Below are 22,329 nucleotides of genomic sequence, written 5' to 3' on the forward strand. Positions count from 1 at the left end.
GGCAGATTAAAAATCTCATGGCAAAAAAAAAAAAAAATCTCATGGCAAGAATGGAACTGATACTAAGTTGAGTATTCAAGAAAAAAACGGGAAATTGATAGTGTAATACTCCAAACTGATAGTATAAATAAGCTAGAAACCTTCCATTATTACTTGGAGATGTGTTCCTTCATAATAATTGCAAGAATCTGGCAAGCCGATGAGATTTATGAATCTACATCTACATCACTGTTTTAAATTTCATTCTGTGTGTGTGTGTGTGTGTGTGTGTGTGTGTGTGTGTAAGAGAGAGAGATAGACACAGAGAGACAGAGACAGTGACAGAGACAGAGAGATAGAGAGTATGCCCAGATCATAAGTGCTCATGGGGATGCACTGAGATCGTCATCACATTCCATGCTGATGAGAGAGTTCTAGTCCTTGCTATTTTCCCTCTGCTGTTTTCTTCCATATCTGCTGTGTTTCTTAAAATTCCTTGAGAAGTATATTATCTCTTTCTAAACATTAGCATCAAGATATAAAATTTCTGCATTTTCAATTCTGAAAAATCTGCTTAAGTTTGCCAAGCACTGAAGCATTGTATAAACAGCTATTGGCTTACTCAGTTCTCAGATGTTCCCTGGAGGCTTCTTGGAACTTTTCTGTAATTACTTTTGGCTATTAAGAGACCCATAAAAACCACTGAGATTGTTGCTTGTTTCAGGCATTGTCTGGGTGCATTGACATTCTTTGTGGTGTTGAAAATATCCTCCATACTTTTTGCAAAGAAGAATAGCTTGGCTCATATAAGAATTAGACATATGATTTTCCAGAGAATTTGTAGAATGCCAGAATTAAGCCTATGTTTGTTTGCATATGATTAACTGGAAGAAACAGGATGCAGAGTTACCCTGTAGCCCACTTCCACCAATCCTGCATTCTACCCACTCAGTGTCATAATTAGAGTAAGGGGTTCATTATGTTGAATTTATAGTGAGATGGATATACGGATTTTTCATGATGAGAAAGAAGATGTCAATAATTAGAGTGTGAATTGGTTGTGAGTTGAAAATTCCATCTAATTGGCAGAGTGAGAAGACAGTATTTGCAAACTTCTTCTTTTGGGTTGCAGTGCTATTTTATAAAAAAACTATTTTGATTTTGATGCTTCTTCAAAAAATGTAGAATAAGTAACAATTATCAGAATAAAAATCAATTATCTGAGGCCAAAAATAAAAGATGCCAACTATTTTTTAATGGAATGATGTCTGCCAGACAAAAAGTAAACTGCTTGGTATACATCATACATTTCTGTGATTGACTTTTTTTTGTGATTGACTTTTTAAACAACTTTTATCTTGAAATAATTTTAAGCATATAGAAAATTCTGAAAAATAATACAAAGTTTGCATATACCCCTTGTCTAGATTTTTATTGATGTTAAACATTCCTTCATAACCAGTGATCACAACCAGAACAGTGATCAAAAATCAAAAATTTAAATTGGGACAATTCAGAGTTGTCAGATTTCCTCTAATGTCCAGTTTCTGTTCTGGGATTCAAGTGGGATGTCACATTATCTTTGGTTGTCTAATATCATAGTCTTCAGTTCTTGACAGCTCTTACTTTTGTGTGTGTGTGTATGTGTGTGTGTGTGTGTGTGTGTGTGTATGTGGTGATGGCGGTGGTAGGGGAGTCTTTTGTGACTTTGATATTTTGAAGGTTATTGGTTATCCTATATTAAGCCATTCTATAGATACTCCCTTAATTTGTATTTTCTGATTCAATTGAGGTTTATATATATTTTGACAATAACATTACAACAGTGATGTACTTGGTGTATCAACTCATGGTACATAATATAAATGTTTTATTACTGATAATAAAGTTATTCCCTCAGTTAAAGTGACGTTACTAAGTGTCTACTGTCAAGTTACTATGTTTTACCTTTTTTAATTTAAATTACTTAGGAGAGATCTTTAGATTTTATAATTATATTCTTTCTCCTTGAACTTTCACCTAATAATTTTGGCATCCATTAGTGGGTCTTGCTTACAGAAACTATTACTATGCAATGCCTATGGTGTTCTATATTATTCTAACTCTTGAAAAATTTATTCTTTGAAATTATGAATTTATTGACTCCTGTCTGTAAGGATGCATGACTATTTCTTTTGCTTGGTATATTATGATCTGATACTCTTTAAATTTAATATGTTTCTCAAATTGTTCCAGTTCTGGCCATTGAATCTCTTTTACAGTTGTTTCCTTGATTCCATTTCAACATGCATCCACCCATTCTTGAGTAATTCCTTATTTTATGACATTACATTGTGACACTATTATTATTCCAGACTCATCTGGAGTTATAATTGATTCTTGAGAAACTCATGCTGTTCTTCTATGTTTGCATTAATATCCTGAATACATATTTTAATAGAGTTTGAGAAATGAAAGTTACATTGTTTTCAAATGTTTCCCTCTTCAAACTTTATAATAACTAGACTTTTAGAAACTTATTTTGTCTTGATAATAACTATGGGACTATTATTCTAAGAGTACGGATGTATCTAGGCAGACGGGCCAGGTAGTGATGCTTCTCTATTACACTTAATGAGGAGTAAACAATATAAAGCTGCTAATTGTCCCAGATTTTAGAATGCCTAAAAATCCTTGTGCAGTGAAAGATCAAATAAATCATTCACCCATTCATTCACGCAACTGATTGGCACATTAAAGAGAGGAGGTCAGAGAAAGAAATCAGGTCCCTGATCTCAGCAAGATTGAAGTCTAAAGGCAGAACACATCAATCGAATTTTCAAAAATATAATTACAAGCTTCAAGGGCTAGAAATTAAAATCAGAGATGGAAATTTAAAAGCAATATCATTTATTATAGCATCAAAAACATAAAATACTTTGAGATAAATTATTAGGAATTAAAATATTTCAAGGACTTGTAATATGAAAACAACTAAACATTGCTTAAAGAAATCAAAGAAAACCTAAATAAATGGAAAGATATACAGCATTCATGCGTCAGAAGACTAAATCTAATTAAAAAATCAATTTTTCCCAACTTGACGTATAAATTCAATGTAATCCCAAGCAATTTTATATCAGGTTTTTGTAAAATTTAATAAAATGATTCTAAAATTGTATGGAAATTCAGAGGACCCAGAATAGCCTGTAGTTTGAAAAGAAGGAGAAGATTAACATTACTAGATTTTTAAAAAATATTATAAGGCTAATTAATCAAGTCACTGTGGTGTTCATGAAAGATAATGAAAATAGATCAATGAAGCAGAAGAATAAGTCCCTAAGTAAACTGAAACATAAACGGATGATTTTTGAAAAAGATTCAATGGCAGCTTCATGGAGGAAATAGCGTCTTTTCTACAAATGATTCTGGGTCTCCATCCATATGCAAAATATGAACTCTGCTCCTTCATACCATATAAAAAATGTTAGCTCAAGTGGATCATAAATCTCAGCACAAAACTTAATACTATAAAACTTCTAGAAGAAAACATAAGAGAATACATTTGTCACCTTAATTTAGTCAAGTATGAAATATAACACCAAAAGCAAGATCCATAAATCCACAAGTTGATAAATTGGATTTCATAAGCATTAAGAACTCATGTTCTTCCAAAAACATTGTTCAAAAACATTGTTTAGATAATGAAGGGAAAAGACTCATATTTGGACAAGCTATTTAAAAATCATTCATTTAACAATACACTTACGTTAAGAAATTATAATGAATTATCAAAGTTTAACAATACAAAAATAACATTAAAAAATAAATAACTTGAATAGGTATTTCACTACAGCATATATTTGAATGACATGATTTTGAGGGAAAATAATAGCAATGTAATTTCAAATTTCACTTACAAGTACATTAATAGTGGCACCTTTGTGACGGAGTTTGTTAAGCTTCTGACTCTTAATTTCTGCTCAGGTCATAATCTCAGGGTGGTGAAATTGAGCCCCGCATCCAGCTCTATACTGAGCATTGAGCCTGCTTGAGATTCTTCTTCTCCCTCTGACCCTCCCAAACTCACTTGTGTGCACCCTCATGTGTGCACTCGTTCTCTCTCTTAAAAAAGTAAAAACACATTAATACACTTGCAGTTCCTGGCCCAACATGTAGAATGTGAAAGTTGTTACTCCTGTCCTCACAACAAGAAAAAAGCCAAACATCAACACCTTTTCTTAGATCCATTAGAGAATTGGGGTCAATTTTTACCTCCCTAAAAATTGACCAAAGAGACAGGTGAGCATGGAGAATCAAAACTTGAATCAGCAGAATCCACTGTGAGACACAGCATCCAGTAGGGACACTTAAAGAATAGTTAACCAAGTGCTGAGAACTGAGTCATGGACCTCCGTGAGAGATAACAACTCCTGGGACCCACCGTTACTGGGGACCCATATTTTCTTGAGTTTTGCCTCTGGGAACCTCACCAAATACTCAGGGTCAAGATTGGAGAAATCTCCCTTCATACTCATGCCAGGGGGAGGGGAAAACTAGCCATTATGAGATACTATTTTGACTTGTTTTTCCCAGAGCCTAGCTAATGGTGAGGAGAAATATCTAATTCTAGTCTGCCTGTAGCCTTTGACATGGAGGAAGGGACACACCCACCACAGCCGCCTTTAACCTGCCTGGCTCTCTAAGGGGAGACTGAAGGTGCTGGAAGGAATGGGAAGAACCTGAGGGCATTGCAAAGATCATGCTTCAGGGTGTATTTCACTAAAATACTGATCTCTGATCATAGGATTATGAAACACTTCTCCACCTTTCATCCTTAACATATTACCACTACAATAACAGGGCTCTTGTGTGATAACAAGAAAATACTAAAAATACAACTAAAAGAACTGCAAAGCTCAGTTAAGTTATTAACTAAGAAAGAACACCTAGGAAAACCCATGTGTAAAAAAAGAGGGAAGAGAAAGACATAGTAGGAAATGCTATTTTCTGAAACTCACAGCTATAACAAACAGTAAAATTAGCCTAACTCCTGGTTAGAGAAACAAAACGACACACTAAATGCCTATTTACCTCAGTTTATAAATAAATTATGTCTAGCGTTAAAGCAAGAATTACGAGGGACTCTGAAAAGCAAAAGAAATGTAGTGTGATAAGACACAACAAATATGAGAACCAAATTCAGAGATGACAGAGATTTTGGAATTATCTGACTTGGGATTTAAAATAACTATGATTAATATGCTAAGAGCTGTGATGGAAAAAGTAGACAATGTGCAAGAACCCATGACTAATGTAAGAGTAAGGAGACCATAAGGATCTAAAGAAAATGCTAGAATTCAAAAACAATGTAGCAAATGTGAGTAATGTCTATGATAGATTTATCAGCAGGTTATACACATCTCTGGAAAAATCAATGGCCATGAAAATAAACCCATAGAAATGGCCCACACTTATAACAACAAACAAGGGAGAATGGAAAACAGTCACACATATGGTAGGTATAAATCCAATTATATCAATAATAACTTTAAATGTAAAGAGTTTAAATATATTAACTAAAAGACAGAGATTGTCAGAATAGATAAGCTGACAACCATATATATAGTCTACAACAAACCCACTTTAAATATGAAGGCACAGATACCTGATATTAAAGGTATGGAGAAAAATACAAAATTAATACATAATATTAATAAGATATTTAATAATACATTAAAGTAATATTAATATGATGTTAATAACATATTATATATTAAATAATATACTTTAATCAAAAGACACTGGGGATTCTCTATATTAATTTTAGTCAAAGCAATCTTTAGGGTAAGGAAAATTTTTGAAGGATAATGGGAAGATTACATAATGATAAAGGGGTCAATCCTTCAATAAGGCATACAAACCTTAATGTGTGAGATCCTAACAACAGAACATCACAATACATAAGGCAGAAAACTTGTAAAGCTACACAGAGAAATTGGCAAATCCATTACACATCTTTGAGTTGCGGTGGGGTTACATCCCAATAAACACATGGTGAATTGAAAATATTGTAAGTCAAAAATGTATCTAATGCACTTCATTTGTTGAACATCGTAGCTTAGTCTAGCCTATCTTGAATATGCTCAGAACATATACAGTAGCCTACAGTTGAGCAAAATCATCTAACACACAGCCTATTTTATAATAAAGTGTTGAAAAAAAATAAAAAAAAATAAATAATAAAGTGTTGAATGTCTTCTGTAATTTATTGAATCCTATACTGAAAGTGGCAAACAAAATGGTTGTTTGGGTAGAGAATGGTTGTACATGTATTGTTTGTTTCCTCTTATGGTCATACGACTGACTGGGAGTGATGGCTGCCACAAGAGAGGACTTTCTGGCATATCACTAGCCCAAAAATCCCAATTCAAAATTTGCAGTACAGTTTCTATTGAATAAGTAGGATGTAGGTGAAGTAAACAACAGTATCATTCTAGTTGACATTTATAGAATATTCCATCTAAGAACAACATAATGCGCATTCTTCTCAAGATCACATGGAACATTCCCCAAGATAGACTACATTACAGATTATAAAACATACCTTAAAAAATAGCAATCATACAAAATGTGCTCTCAGACAAAACTAAATTAAGCCAGGCAACAATTTAAACAATTAAATCAATAAGAGCTGAAAAATTCAAGTATATTTAGAGGTTAAGCAATATACTTCTATATAACACATGAATCAGTAATGAAGTTCCAAGAGAAAATTTAAAAAATAATTTGAACCAAATGGAAACCAAAATATAACTCATTGAAATTTGTGAGATGTAGCAAAACCAGTATTTAGAGGGAAACTCATAGCATTGAGAGAATATATTACAAAAAAAGAAGATCTACAACCCATTATCTAAGCTCTCATCTAGGAAACTAGAAAAACAAGAGCAAATTAAATTTAAATTAAAAGCAGAAGAAAAAATAACTAAAATTAGAGCCAAGGAACCACTATCTCTCATGAATACCGATGTAAAATTCCTCAAAAAATACTAGGGAATCAAGTACAATTACACATTAGAAAAATAATACACCACAGCCAAATGAGATGTATTCCAGGCATGCAAGTGTGGTTCAACATTTAGAATTCAATTACTGTAATCCATTATAACAACAGGCTAAGAAAATATCCTATGATCATATCAATAAATGCAGAAACAGCATTTGACAAAGTCCAACACCCACTCATGATGAAAATTCCCAGAAGACCAGCAATAGAGAGGAACTTCCTCAACTTGGTAAAGATCATCTACTTCCAGTTCTGCCCTCACAAGCAGAAACTTTTCTCTTTTAATAGGATTTGTGTGACTAGTTGATCCCCCCTTTTCAATATTAAGGGGTATCCTGACAGGAGTAATGGCAGGATGAAGACTACGAGGCCACCTTAAAATCCTCTCTACTCCAGATACACAGAAAGAGACTTGCCCTTATGTAGGCATGGGTGGGGGGAGAGAAAGTGGCTATTTCACATGAAATTGAAATATTAATAATTATTAATGCTTAATGTGTAAAGTAACAGTGATAGGCATATGGGTGACTTTTGTGAATGATTATCTAAAGTTTAAAATGTTCCCATTGCTAGAAAAAAATCATCACTGTTGCTAAGAACAAAGATACAAGGGCAACCATGACCCTGTATTGGCCCATAAGTCACCAGGGGAGGCAAGCACGTGAATAGGTACAGTTATGTCTATGCTATGTGAGATCTGCTGCAATAAGGCATAAGCTTAGGAGTTTATAGAGCAGTTTAGAAAGGGGAGGAGGTGCTGAAGAATCTTCCTTCAGGATGTGACATCAAAGCTAATGTAAGTGATATTTATGACTTTCCTTAGAGAGCATTTTAGAGAGCAATGTGTGTGCATATAATAATATGTAAATGTGTTTTTATAAGTTTTTATCCATATATCTATACACACACACACACACACACACACACACACACACACAAAAGACCTGGAGGCAAAAGATGTTGGCACATAATTCAAGAAACTCAAGGTAGAACATTTGACTCCACCAGGTGGGTCAATGTTGGGTTCACAGCTGAGGTAAGGAATAAGAGCAGTTTGGAGTGACCTACAGTGAAGGCGCCTGGCAGGTAGTTAGGTGTGCATGTGCAGAGGTCTGCAGTAAGGGATAGGCTGGGAGGACAGATATGAGTGTCGTTGGCACAGGTATGACAGTGGTGATGTTGACCAATCTGTAGGGAGCAGAAAGAGAAGAGGAAGGCAGCGTTCTTGCTAATAGCCAGGAAACGGGGTAGCTCTTCATTTCCTAGTGTACTAAATCCATGAGGCGATGTATCTTTGTAAGGCCTGGTCTCCCATGAGGGAAGAAAAAGTTCTGGAGGAAAATTGAACAGAACACCTTTAGGAAGATTTCAATTAAAAGTATATATTATATCCAGAAAATAAAATAAGAGGTTTCTCTGTCGCCACATCAAAGAACACTGCTAGACAGTTTTTCCCGTTTTAAGGATCTAATTTAAAATGCATGCTATATGATGCATCCCAAATCACATCTGGGCCACCCTGGGAAGCTTGATTGGAAAGGATGTGCCTGGCAGCTGTCACTGAGGAACCGTGGAGACCAGTCAACTGGTGAGAGAGGAATGCAAGCCATGGGTATGAAATGGCTCTGGGCGAGGAAATGATCCTCTCATATATATATATATATATATTTTTTTTTTTTTTCACATCAGAAGTTACAAATATGAACCATGGAAGTGTGCAGGTACATGGCCTAGGAAGCATCCAGGTGCCAGCAGTGCTTCTCACTTTGGTAAAAACTATGCTCCAGCAAGCAGTAACAGAAATTAGCTGAAGGCTGGCTATCCATTCGAGTGATGCTGGATGAGCCAGCTAGGATTTCTACGGCACAGGAATTCTGCCTAAGTTTCCAGCCTCTGGACTCAAGATTGCCATATTAATTCTTCCCGGTTGGCTTGCCCTACAGATTTCTGCCTCGCATTCTGGAGGTTTAATTCTGTACCCCTCAGGTTAGTAGAGTATAAATGTAGAAACTGGTAGGTTATAAATGTTCATCACATCCACAGATACCTTCACAGCAACATCTAGACCAATATTTGACCAAACAACTGGGTGCCATAGTGTAGCCAAGTTGACAAATACATTTTACCAGGACAAATACCACCTACCAACTAGAATTTATAAAATTTTCCTGAGCTAGTAAATTCTTAGTTAGAAATATAATGTGTGTTGGGATCCCTGGGTGGCGCAGCGGTTTGGCGCCTGCCTTTGGCCCAGGGCGCGATCCTGGAGACCAGGGATCGAATCCCACATCGGGCTCCCGGTGCATGGAGCCTGCTTCACCCTCCGCCTGTGTCTCTGCCTCTCTCTCTCTCTCTCTCTCTCTCTCTGTGACTATCATAAAAAAAAAAAAAAAAAAAAAAAGAAATATAATGTGTGGGCAGCCCGGGTGGCTCAGTGGTGTAGTGCCACTTTTGGCCCAGGGCGTGATCCTGGAGTCCTGGGATTGAGTCCCACGTTGGGCTCCCCGCATGGAGCCTGCTTCTCCCTCTGCCTGTGTCTCTGCCTCTCTCTCTCTCTCTCTCTCTCTCATGAATAAATAAATAAAAATCTTTAAAAAAATGTAGGGTGAGAATGTGAATATAAGTGGCTAGCTTTGTTGAGAACTTTTTTTTTTTGAGAACTTTCATACCACTGCCCGACCAGAAATAAGTCTTGCCCATTCCAAAGGAGTTATAGAGATTTCAAAATTCTAATAATTATCATAATATTAGTACAATTAAAATAACAGTCATTCATCATCCATGGGCATTTTATGGTTGACACTCATTATTTACCCTGTTTTTATATGTAACTTACTGTCATAGAATATAATACATATTTGCCTAATATGCATAGTTGTTTTTTAAAGATTTATTTAATCATGAGAGACACAGAGATTAGCATAGTTATTTAATCAGAATTTCAGAAACAAATAAGATAGACATATAACAATGCTTTTCAGCCCAATCGATATATTTTTAATTTTTTTTCCAATCGATAATTCTGATGATACTTAATATATATTAATTTCAGTCCAGGGGATCCCTGGGTGGCGCAGCGGTTTGGCTTCTGCCTTTGGCCCAGGGCGCGATCCTGGAGACCCGGGATCGAATCCCACGTCGGGCTCCGGTGCATGGAGCCTGCTTCTCCCTCTGCCTATATCTCTGCCTCTCTCTCTCTCTGTGTGACTATCATAAATTAAAAAAAAAAAAAATTAAAAAAAAATTTCAGTCCAGCATGAACTATGGCAGGTGTGTTTTTATACTCAAAAGTCTTTATTAGAAACCCATGTAGCTTCATGATAGAAAATTGAACCCTATTTTCATTCTAAGGAGTAGAAGATGGTAGTGGGTATTATAGTTACTGTTATTTTAAGTAATACGCATGTTTACGCATTTTATGCATTTGCATTATACAATTTTATGTTTGACTCTTTAGTAAAGCCAGTCAGAATAATTTAATTATAAAATTAAAAGGGAAAACATCGGCCTGGTCCAAACATATATGGACACAGTACTGCTTTCCTTCATTCCTTAGTCTAATTAAGGATCTTAGAAAAATTTTAAAGGTTTTTAGAGATAACCAGCCTGATTTCAAATGCTGCTTAGAGTGTCATGTAGACACTTCTCTTAAGTCCATGTTATGGGTTGCTATGTGTCCCCCTAAATTCACACATTGCAGGTTAACCACAGAGCCCCAGAATGTGACTGTATTTGGAATTAGGACCTTTTAAGAGGTGATTCTGGTAAAATGAGGTTCTTAAGTCAGGCCCTAAAATTCAATAGGTCTGGTGTCCTTATAAGAAGAGTGGACAGGGATACAGATACAGAGGAAAGACCATGTGAGGACACAGAAGGGGCCTATCCACTAGCGGCCAGAGAGAGAGACCTCACAAGGGACCAACCCAACTGATGCCTTAACCTTGGACTTCTCGACTTCAGAATCTTATATTGTTTATTTTGTTCTTTCTGTTGTGATACCTTGTTATGAGAGAATCCAGTAGAGTCTAATATCTGTGAGTTAGCATGGATTTGTCAACTGTTAACTTTCTGTAATTCAACATCTCTGTAATATGATCCTATACTATTTAGATATTAAGTTTTCATCTATATGTTGAAGACAGATCTAGGCAAAACCATAGAAGAAGTATTTGTCATCTATACATACAGAGTGCACTGTTTCTGCAACAACACTGACACAGGACGCTTACTCTTTACTAGCAGGTGGCCCCAGACCATCATTGCTCAATGGAAGCACATGAGATCTTTTTCTTCTTTGCCTTTTCTTTTCTTTCACGTTTTTATCTGCATTCTAGTTAGTTAACATACAGTGTAATATTGGTCTCAGGAGTAGAATTTAGCGATTCATTGCTTACATATAACACCCAGTGCTCATCACAAGTGCCCTCCTTAATGCCCACCCCATGTAGTTCATTCCCCAATCACTTCCCCCCATCATCCCTCAGTTGGTTTTCTGTCATTAAGAATCTCTTATGGTTTGCTTCCCTCTCTTTTTTTGTTCCCTCTCCCTATGTTCATCTGTTTTGTTTCTTAAATTCCACATATGAGTGAAATCACATAGTATTTTTCTTTCTTTGAGTGACTTATTTCACTTAGGAAATACCCTCTGGCTCAATTCACATCATTGCAGATGGCAAGATTTCATTCCTTTTGATGGCTGAGTAGTGGTCCATTGTGTATATATACCACATCTTCTTTATATGCTCATCTGTCAATAGACGTTGAAATCTTGCAGACATTTCATTTTTTTTCTTGTTTTTTTTTTCTTGCAGACATTTCAATCAATAATGCTGTGTTATAAGGGAAATGACAATATTTTTTACTTTTACAGGCACATCCATTTAAGTAAAAATGACAATAATTCATATCATTTTAGAATTTTATTATTATTTTTATGAATGTATTTATTTTTATTTTTTGAAAAATATTTTATTTGTTTATTAATGAGACATGCAGGGAGAGAGGCAGAGACATAGGCAGAGGGAGAAGCAGACTCCTCGTGGGGAGCCCAATGTGGGACTCGATCCCCTGAGCCAAAAGGCAGATGCTCCACCACTGAGTCACCCAGGCATCCCTCATTTTAGAATTTTAGAACTAGAAGGAAAATACAGAATACTAAATATTATATATAAGTGCAGAGAAGAGGCCATGATGCTTCTCCATGGATATTCAACTAGCTGGTGACATAAGAGCAGAAAATAGATCTGGAATGGCGACCTAATACTCTAATGCTCTTGGGTCATGACTTAGATTCCCCTGCAGGTGGATCTCATTATGTCAGTGACTCTCAAACATCAGTATACACCATAATCACTTGTAGGGCTTGTTAAAGATTCAGATTTAGGGGATGTACCCCCAGAGTTTTTGATTAGTATACCTGAGTTGCAACCTGATAAGTTGCGTTTTTCCCAAATCCCAGGGTCTGAGTTCTTCCACAGACCCCACTTGAGGACCACTGTCCTGTGCTATTTTCATTCCAGGATACACACCCTTGCTTCCTATTGCTTATTCACCAAGGTCCTCCAACTTACATATTCTCCTCTACCACCCTCCCATCATTCACATTTGCAACTGCAAGTGGACAGGTCTGGTTTGAAGCAGCAGGCATCTGTCCATCATAAGACAAACACCATCAGTAGTGGATACAGTGATTTCAATTTTACTCCTGCTGTTCAATGTGAAGTATGCTGAGCTGTTCATCTGTCTGCTGCACAACAATCCATCTAATTCATATTTTACTGTATGTTGGGAGGGACATAGATAAAAAAAATGATACAGATACTACAGGATGGTAATTTGGGTGAAAGAACACTGTAGGTGATTTAATGGTCACTTGGTCAGGATTCTTGTAGAGCATTGTAGAAGAGGAACTAACTTGCCCTCAGAAAATCAGGAATTCTTATATGAGCGCTAAGTTAGGAAAGAAGAGAGATGATATATCCTAGTTGTCAAATTATTGATTATATTTACAATCAGAGAATGGTAACTAAGGGGGACTAAATTTTTGCAAAAACAAAACAAGACAAAACAAAACCAACCAACCAAACAAACAAAAAACACAAAGATCCACACAGTTATAGGGACTTAAACACAAGCTCACATCTATCCTCAGTAGACAATTGGCTCTCTGCATAAGAGCAGCACATGGGGCCAGGCTCCCTCAGTGCTGTAGTTCTGACACCCTCTAGGGTCTCGAAAACACTCACATTCAGTTGGCAGAATGAGAAATAACCCGACAGCGGCTGTGATTAGGTTCACACGAGCCTGTCCAGAAATGGCACCAGCCCTTTTACTCCCATTGCATTATCTAGAAATCAGCCCCCTGGCTACATCTGTCAGGAAGAGCAAGAGCTCTGGCCTAGCTGGTCCAGGAATAAGAACAAATGGAATTTGCTGAGCAGTTAACTGTTTCAGCCACAACAAATTTAAAGGACTTTAAATTTGCCTAGTGAAGTGTGGGTATGAGGGTGGAAGGAGAGGAAAGAATCCATGGTATAATAGTATGTACAGATGCATGGAATCGGAAAGGAGAATCCAAAACAACAATTTTCTTAATTACAAGGCATCAGTTCATTGGGCAAGCTGTACAACAATTAAGTCACCCAGAATTAGAACTGCAGATAAGTGGAGTGATTTAGGTTGTATGTTTCTGATGGATTCTGAGCATAAAGAACAATTAGTCGATGCATTGTAGGCTAATGAGTTATTGCTGGCCTTAGTAGAAATCTCAGGAATAAAGTTCTACTTTATAACCAATTACAGGATGGTTGGCATCATCTTCGAGAGCGGAAACCCTGACTCATAGTTCGTGTCATTCAGTCTTACGCACTTCATTGCTTTCGTAAGGCAAACTGAAAGCAGACACGGTCACATAGTTAAGTAGTGGCAGATGTGGGATTTGAACTCACAGTCCTTGAGCTCTGATATTTTTCCTCCTAGAATATTAGAAGTTGCAAGATAATAGGCTTTACAGAACCTAAGAAAACTAGACATGTAAATGGGTACTAGCTCTTCATTTTCCACAAGAATTAGCCCAGTTGGTGCTTAGTTTCACTCAAGATCCAGGAGTATCTGATGCTTGGGCAACTTCCCTTAGATAAAGACATATAAACGATTAGGGAAAGTGACAAAGTAACCCTCTGTATAAAAGACTCTGGGGTAGAAATAGGTTTTTTCCAGATCCACTGAGACTCTATCACCAACTGCAACCATTTGGGTCTGGGGCGATCCAGGCATGGCCATGGGCTGCACGAGCTCTCATCCAGAGATGGTTGAATATTCATATTCACTTTTGATTTTTTTGACCAATTAGCCTAGATTCAACCTTGTTTGTGGCACATGGAATCTTTATCACAACATATAGCCCATTAGAAATGCTCTACACACATAGCATACGTAGCTGTTTATTTTTTCAATATTTTCTCCGTGGTTAACGACCCTGGATAAGCAGTGGTAGATAGTACTAATTGTTAATCAACATTTACTTCCATCTTGAATAACAGAACCTATGGTTTACTCAGAGAGGGGATGTGGTTTTCTTAGAAACACGATTTTGGGATCACATTTTATGTAGATGATTATTTTTTAAAGATTTGATGTATTTATTCATGAGAGACACAGAGAGAGGCAGAGACCCAGGCAGAGGGAGAAGCAGGCTTCATGCAGGGAGCCCAAAGTGGGACTCGATTCTGGGACCCCAGGATCACACCTTGAGCGGAATGAAAGCTGACACTCAACCACTGAGCTACCTAGGTGTCCCAATATAGATGATTTTTAAATTTTTTTTTAATTTTAATTCCAGTTAGTTAACATACAGTGTTATATCAGGTTCTTTATACAGATTTTTGAGGCACACGGTTACACGGGTCATTGCAAAAAATATCTGTTCATTGGGATGGATGTTAGGCCTACTGCGTGGGTCTTTAAGGAAAGCAACTGTTCACCTGAACATCAACAATCTGCTCATCTGACATGTGCTTCCTGCCTTTTCCTTTCATCTCTATGCTGTTTTGGACTCAAGGTGGGACTGTAGGAAGCAATTTAATCTTGTGACCGTGAGGATATGAACCTCAGGATGAGGATGTTAGCATGATTTCTAATTTATTGATAATGACATTGAACCACTGTGCGGTTCATAACCACTCCCCTGGTGACATCATGTTACTTGGCAAGAGTAAACTCCTATTTGGTGAAATAATACTAGTAGTAGAATCTCTGTCAAAGTCATCACTTGGACAGCATGATATTTTCTTTTGTCTTCTTATAAAGAAAAAAAATTGAACACCAATAAAAATTAATTAAAAAAAAAAAAAGAAAAAAATTGTCTTCTATAAATAAAATTAATTAAGGAACACTGGCAATTTGCTTCCTAGACAATTATACTTTGTCATAAATAAAATTTATTTTATTTTAGAACAGTTATAGATTTATAGAAAATCTTGAAGGTACGTTGAAGAGTTCCCCTATCTTCTGCACCCAGTTTCTTTTAATGTAACAGCCCTACTATAACACTTTATATTAGTATCATGCATTTGTGACAATTAATAAACTAATATTAGCACATTATTTTTAGCTAAAGTCCATGATATATTCAGGTTCCTTTTTTTTAAGATTTTTTATTTATTTATTCATGAGACACACAGAGAGAGAGAGGGAGAGAGAGAGAGAGAGAAAGAGAGGCAGAGACACAGGCAGAGGGAGAAGCAGGCTCCATTCAGGTAGTCTGACTCAGGACTCGATCCCGGGTCTCCAGGATCATGCCCCGGGCTGAAGGCGGTGCTAAACTGCAGATTCACCCAGGCTGTCCTATTCAGGTTCCTTTTTATTTTTCCTTTTACCTAATATCAATGATCTGTTCCAGGATCTCGTATTCCACACCACATTACATATGTGGTCATCACGCCTCCCTAGTCTGTTGGCTCTTGACAGTCTGTGAGACGTTCTTGCTTTTGACTGACCTTGCCAGATTTGAGGAATGGGGCTCCTGTGTTTTGTAGAATGTCTCGTGCAGGAGATGTGTCTGCCATTTTTCTCATGATTGGACTGGGGGTTCTGGGTCCTCTGAGAAGATTGCACAGGTGCGACGCCCTTCTTATCACATTATGTCAGGGGTACGTACTGTGAACATGACTTATGACTGGTGACATTTATCTTGATCGCCTGTAGAGTCTGTCAATTTCTCCAACATAAATCCATTATTTCCCCACACCCACCCCCTACATTTCCGTGCTGTTCACTTTAGAAAAAAGTCACTGTGCACAGTCCACTCTGAAGGGGTGAAGAGTTATGTTCCATTTCTTTGGTGGTGAACTCTCTACATACATTATGGGGTTCTTCCACGTGGGAGATTTTTCTATTCCCTTCTATTTAAGAAAATACTCAATAAGTTATTTATATCACTGTGGTTTATGGATACTTATTTTATAATTCGGATTATAATCCCATACTTTATTAATTTTGTGACTTAAATTATTCCAGTTTTGGCCACTGGGAGTGTATTCAGTTGGCTGCAGCATCTCTTTGACATGCCCTCATCTGTTTGTGTGTGTGTGTGTGTGTGTGTGTGTGTGTGTGTGTCTATGAGAGACAATTTTGAGTCCTTCCCCACTTTCTAGCCCCATAAGATACTCTAGGCTCACCTGTATATTTTCTGAGTCCCAGGATCAGTCATCTCTCCCAGGATGCCTGGTTCTTTGTCAGAGAACGGTATTAGCAAACACGATCTGTGAGGTAGGTGTGCTTGTTGCTGCGAGGATTTTACTATTTCTAGTCCCTCTCATCTAACAGAGTGAGGGAATGGAAGGCTCTGTAGTAAGCCCGGCATTTGCACATATCAAGACACATTTCTATAATGTTTCCTATCTCTGTCTATGTTAATCTCTATAGGAGTCCATACTGACACCTGCAGCTCTATCCCATTCCCATATGCATTGTGGCAACTTTTTCTCATTGATTTTCTATAAACTCTTACTCCAACAAAAGGATCTAGCCTCCCACCATCTACCACCAGTTAATTGTTCAATCCAATAAATAGACATATAGAATTAACCCACACCCCAGGGGGGAAAACAATGGATTTTTAAAATTTGCACACTTTGACTGTTTATGCTGTAAAGTTCTATGACTTTTGACAAATGCATAATGCCATGCATTCACTATCAGAGCATCACATAGAATATTCTACGCAAAAAAAAAAAAAAATAGAACCTTGGCAACTTATGATATGTTTATCATGGTGATAGTTTGCCTTTTCTAGAATGTTATTTTCATGGACTAAATGTTTGTGTCTCTCGGGTTGTATATGCTGAACTCCTAACCCTCAAGGATGAAGGTATTTGTGTTTTTCCCAAATTCCCAGGTTCTGAGTTCTTCCATAGGCAAAAGGCATTTCCTTTTGGAAATGATTAAGTCATGAGGGTGGAGCCTTCATGATGGGATTAATGCCTTCATTAGAAGAGACACAAGAGCTTGCTTGCTCTCTATGCTCAGCCACGGGAGGACACAGTGAGAAAGTATCCATCTGCACACCAGGAAGTGGGTTCTCCCTAGACCCCAGGTCTGCCAGGACCTTCATCTTGGACCCATAGTCTCTAGATCACTGAGGGATAAATACCTATTGCTTAAGGCATCCATTCTATGGTACTTTTGTTGTTGGAACACAAATGAAAATACAGTACTTCAGACTACTTTAGTAATATGTATGTGAGATTCGTCCATGACTTGTCATGCCAGACAGCCCATTCTTTTTTCAATATTCCATGTTTCAATACTTTAATTGTTCAATAGTATTCCATTGTATGGAGGTACATCACTTTGTTTATTCTTTTATCTATCAAAGGGCATGTTGGTTGCTTTCTGTTCTGTCAATTAAGATAAAACTACTAGAAATAGTCATTCTTTTTCAGAATTTTATTCATTTATATCTTTATTTTTAAAGATTTTATTTACTTGACAGAGAGAGACAGAAGAGAGCATGAGTGGGAGGAGAGGCACAGTCAGAGAGAGAAGCAGACTCCCCACTGAGCAAGGAGCCCGCTGTGGGGCTCAATCCCAGGGCCCTGAGATTATGACCTGAGCCAAAAGCAAGAGTCATACACTTAACTGACTGAGCCACCCAGGCACCTCTAGAAACATTCATTTTTATGTGGAGTTAAGTTTGAAAATCAGTTAAAAAGTACCACATAATGTACCTGTTGAATGGTAAGACTGTTGGTTTGTAAGACATCATCAAATGGTCTTCCAACATGACCGTGCCATTTTGCATCCCTACCAGCAGTGAATGAGTTCTGCTGCTGTGTATTCTCATCAGCGCTGGGTGCTGTTGGACTTTTCATCCTGACATTCTAAGGGGTGTGCTATAGAACCTCATTTCATGGATTTGCATTTCCCCAGTGACAAATGATGTCGAGCTCATTATCATATGTTTGCGTGCTATCTCTGTATATTCTTCGGTGACTTACCATTTATATAACTTGTATACTTTTTAGTTGAGTTTGTTGTCTTGTTGAATTTTAAGAGTAATTTGAGTATTTTACATACAAGTCCTTTATCAGATATGCATTTTGTAGATGTTTATCTGAGTTTGCAGCTCGTCTTTTAATTCTTTGACAGCGTCCTTTGCAGAGCAGAACTTTTTATTTTAATAAAGTCCAACTTGGAGCACCTGGCTGGCTCAGTCCCTAGAGCATGTGACTCTTGATCTGAGGGTTGTGAGTTGAAGTCTCACATTGAGTATGAAATCTACTTAAAAGAAATTGTAAAAAAGAATAATAAGTTCAATGCATCAGATTTTCCTTCCATTGATTGGGTTTTAGTTGTCATATCTAAAAACTCACTACCAAATCCAAGGATAGTTATATTTTCTCCTATAATTTTCTACTGTAAGTTTGATAATATTGCATTTTATATTTATGTCAATGAGATATTTGGGTTAATTTTTGTAAAAGCTCTCAGTTTTCTGTATGAGTTCACTTTTTTTCCACAGACATCTAATTTTTCCAGTGCTATTTGTTGAAAAGCTTTTCCTTTCTTCATTGGATTGCTTTTGTGTGTGTGTGTGTGTTTTTTTCCAAAGATCAGTTGACTGTATTGTTGTGGGACTATTTTTGGACTGCCTTTTGTGTTCAATTGATCTATGTGTCTATTCCTTCACCAATACCATATTGTCTTGATTACTGTAGTTTTAGAGTAAGTCTTGAAATTTAATAGTGTCAGTTCTCCAGCTTTGTTCTTCTTCGATATCGTGTCTGTAATTCTAGAGTGCTGTCTCTCCATATCAACTTTAGTGTCAGTTTGTCAATATCTACAAAATAGCCTTCTGGGGTTTTGATCAAGGTTGTGTTGAAACTATAGATTAATTTAGGGGAAAAGTGACATTTTAACAATATTGAATCTTCCAATTTATGACTATGGAATATCTCTTCACTTTTGATTCTTTTATCGATGTGTGGTGTCATTTGCTTTTTGAAATTACAATTTTTAATAAATCAAACTTTAATTTTAAGAGCTTTTTTTTTTTTTCCATGTGCTTTCCTAAAATAGATGAAGCAACATGCTGGGTAATATTAAAATAAACATCCTAATCTGGTGACTGCTTAGTGCCTCGGTTAGAAGTCTTCAAATGTTACCCACATTTTCTGTGTTAGCCTACCTCCTCTGGAAAGCAGAGCCAAAGCAGAAGTTCAAGTGCTAACACTTCTCTGGGGAGGTGCCAACCCAGAATAGTGACACAAAGGGAAAAAAATAAATAAATATTCAGATGAATTTGATCTCTTTCTAGACTGGATGTTTTTTCAAAGCAAGCCTCAAAGAGTGACAGTAGGTCTGGGCTTTGGACTTTTACCCAAAGGCTATAAGGACAGGCCAACCCTTGGGTGGCTCAGGGAGGAGAGAGAATGAGGAGTTTATCTGCATTCAGTATGGAAAACAAGCTGCTGCACTTCACGTCTGGGTCACCTAGTCTCAGCAGCTGCTCAGGGATGCAAAAGCCACTCCTCAGGTCAAAGTCTCTTCTTAACACCTAACGTAGCAAGGCTGCTCTGCAAGGCTTAGACACCGACAAAGGGATAAAGAGGGCGATTGAGAGAATGTGAGCCAGCACATATGGGTTGTATCCCAGGGGGTCACCTCAGGGACAGATGTGCGTGCCTGAGGCATACTTCAGAGATTAAAGACAACTGCATCCAAGTCCTGGGAAATGGAGCTTCTCATTCACCAGTATCTTCCCTCTGCCTACCCGGTAGACTGCTGTTTCCCCCTGCCTGTTGAGCTCACCAGCCCTCTTTGTACTCTTGTCCCTCCAGTGTGCTGCCTCTATGACTGTGGACAGTGCTGCCTTGTACTGTCCTTTACAAATAAACAAAAAAGTAATTTTTCATTGGACTCTTAGAGGTAAACCTTTTCTAAACAGGTTTTAGGTTAAATAGAGTGGGTTTTATTCCTTCGAAGGGGCTAATAGTTAAAACCTAATTTTAATTGTCACAGCATACTATCCTTTGCAAAAATAGGTTCATTATTTTAGAAGGAACGTGGAATGGTTTTTCCAGTCTCATAAGTTGTTACAATGCTATTTTTCCATTCATTATATAAGTAAAACTGCATCGTGAGGGGGGAAAAGTAAATTTAGAAGCTTAGAAGAGTAGATGTCAGAGACATGAGATCGTGGGGTGGAAAGAAACTGCAGATAACGTTGAGCAAATACGTGACGTATCTGATGGGGCCACTTTTTTTTTTTTCTTTAAGTTCTGGATCTTTCATTTCATTTCACCTGGAAATGTAAAAATTATTTTGTGTGGAATAAGAGTATAAGAACAAAGATCTCTCAGGAATTTAAATGATTACAAATGGTTCCTTGTGTGCTTAGCAGAATTAATATTCTTGCTAGATACTGGAATTCACAAAGGATCATTATTATAGACATGTACCAATGTAATTTGTGCAGAAAAGTTGTTTGTAAGGTTAACTCAGATCAATACACATACATTTCTATTATCTCTTTCCAAAAGTCTCAACTGGAGGCATCTTTTTGCTTTGCTTAAAAATCACATACAGCCTATGGACTGTATTATGCCTTTTATACAAACCACATGATCGCATGACAAATAATCCTATCTTTAAAGTGGATAACATTTTTACCATTTTCAGAGTACTACTAATTGAAGAACTTCACTTGTGTCTCATACAAAATGCCCTGTGAATTTAGTAAGGAAATTATAGAATTTGATTTTCCTGATGAAGAAATTCATATTTAGTGGTGATTATTAAACCATCATATTTATATTTACTGGTGTTTATTAAACCATCATACTGGTGTTAAAATACTGATTTCAAAACTTTACATAAGCATACTATTTTTTTTGTTCCCTGTAACGAGATAACTTAAAATCATTGCCTTTATGTTTATTTTGTCATTATTTAAATTAAATCTACTACTCTTATTTGTTTTTATAATTAGAGTGGTAAAATATATAAAACAAAAATTTCCATCTTAACCATTTTAAGGGTATAATTCGATGACACTAATTGCATTCCAAATATTGTGCAACTCTTACCCCTGTTTCCAAAGGTTGTATTACCCCAAATAGAAACTCTGCATCCATTAAAGAATAACTTCCCATTCTGCCCTGGCCCCAGGCCCTAGTAACATTTAGTTTCTAAATACCTGCATTTGCCTAGAAATTTTGTATGAATGTAATCAGGCAATATTTGTTCTTTTGTGTCTGGCTTATTAAATTTAGCATAATGTTTCAAGGAGCATTCTCATTGTAGCAAGACCCAGAATGTCATTCCTCTTGTGGCTGAATCATATTCCCTGTATGTATACACTGCATTTTGTTTATCCATCCCTCTGTTGGTGGACTTTTAGGTTGTTTCCACCTTTTGGCTGCTGTGAATAATGCTGCAATAAATGCTGGTGTACACAAATCTGTTGGGTCCCTGATTCCTGTTATTTTTGGCACAAACATAGGAGTGGAATTTTGGGGTCCGATTTTTGACGTTTTGAGGAAGTGCCCAACTGCTTTCCACAGTGGCTGCGCCATTTACATTCTCACGGGCAATAAGTGAGGGTTCCAGTTTCCTCACATTCTTAACAAACCGATTATTTCCTTTTAATTTTCTTTTTAAAAATTATATCCATCATTTTGGATGTGACGTAGTATCTCATTATGGTTTTCATTTGCATTTCCCTAATGACTAACAATGTTGAGCATCCTTTTGGTGCTTCTTGGTCCCTTTGCATAGCTTCAGGAAAAAAAAAAAAAAAG

The sequence above is a fragment of the Vulpes vulpes genome, chromosome 7, assembly GCF_048418805.1.
Source record: "Vulpes vulpes isolate BD-2025 chromosome 7, VulVul3, whole genome shotgun sequence".
Lineage (NCBI taxonomy): Eukaryota > Metazoa > Chordata > Mammalia > Carnivora > Canidae > Vulpes > Vulpes vulpes.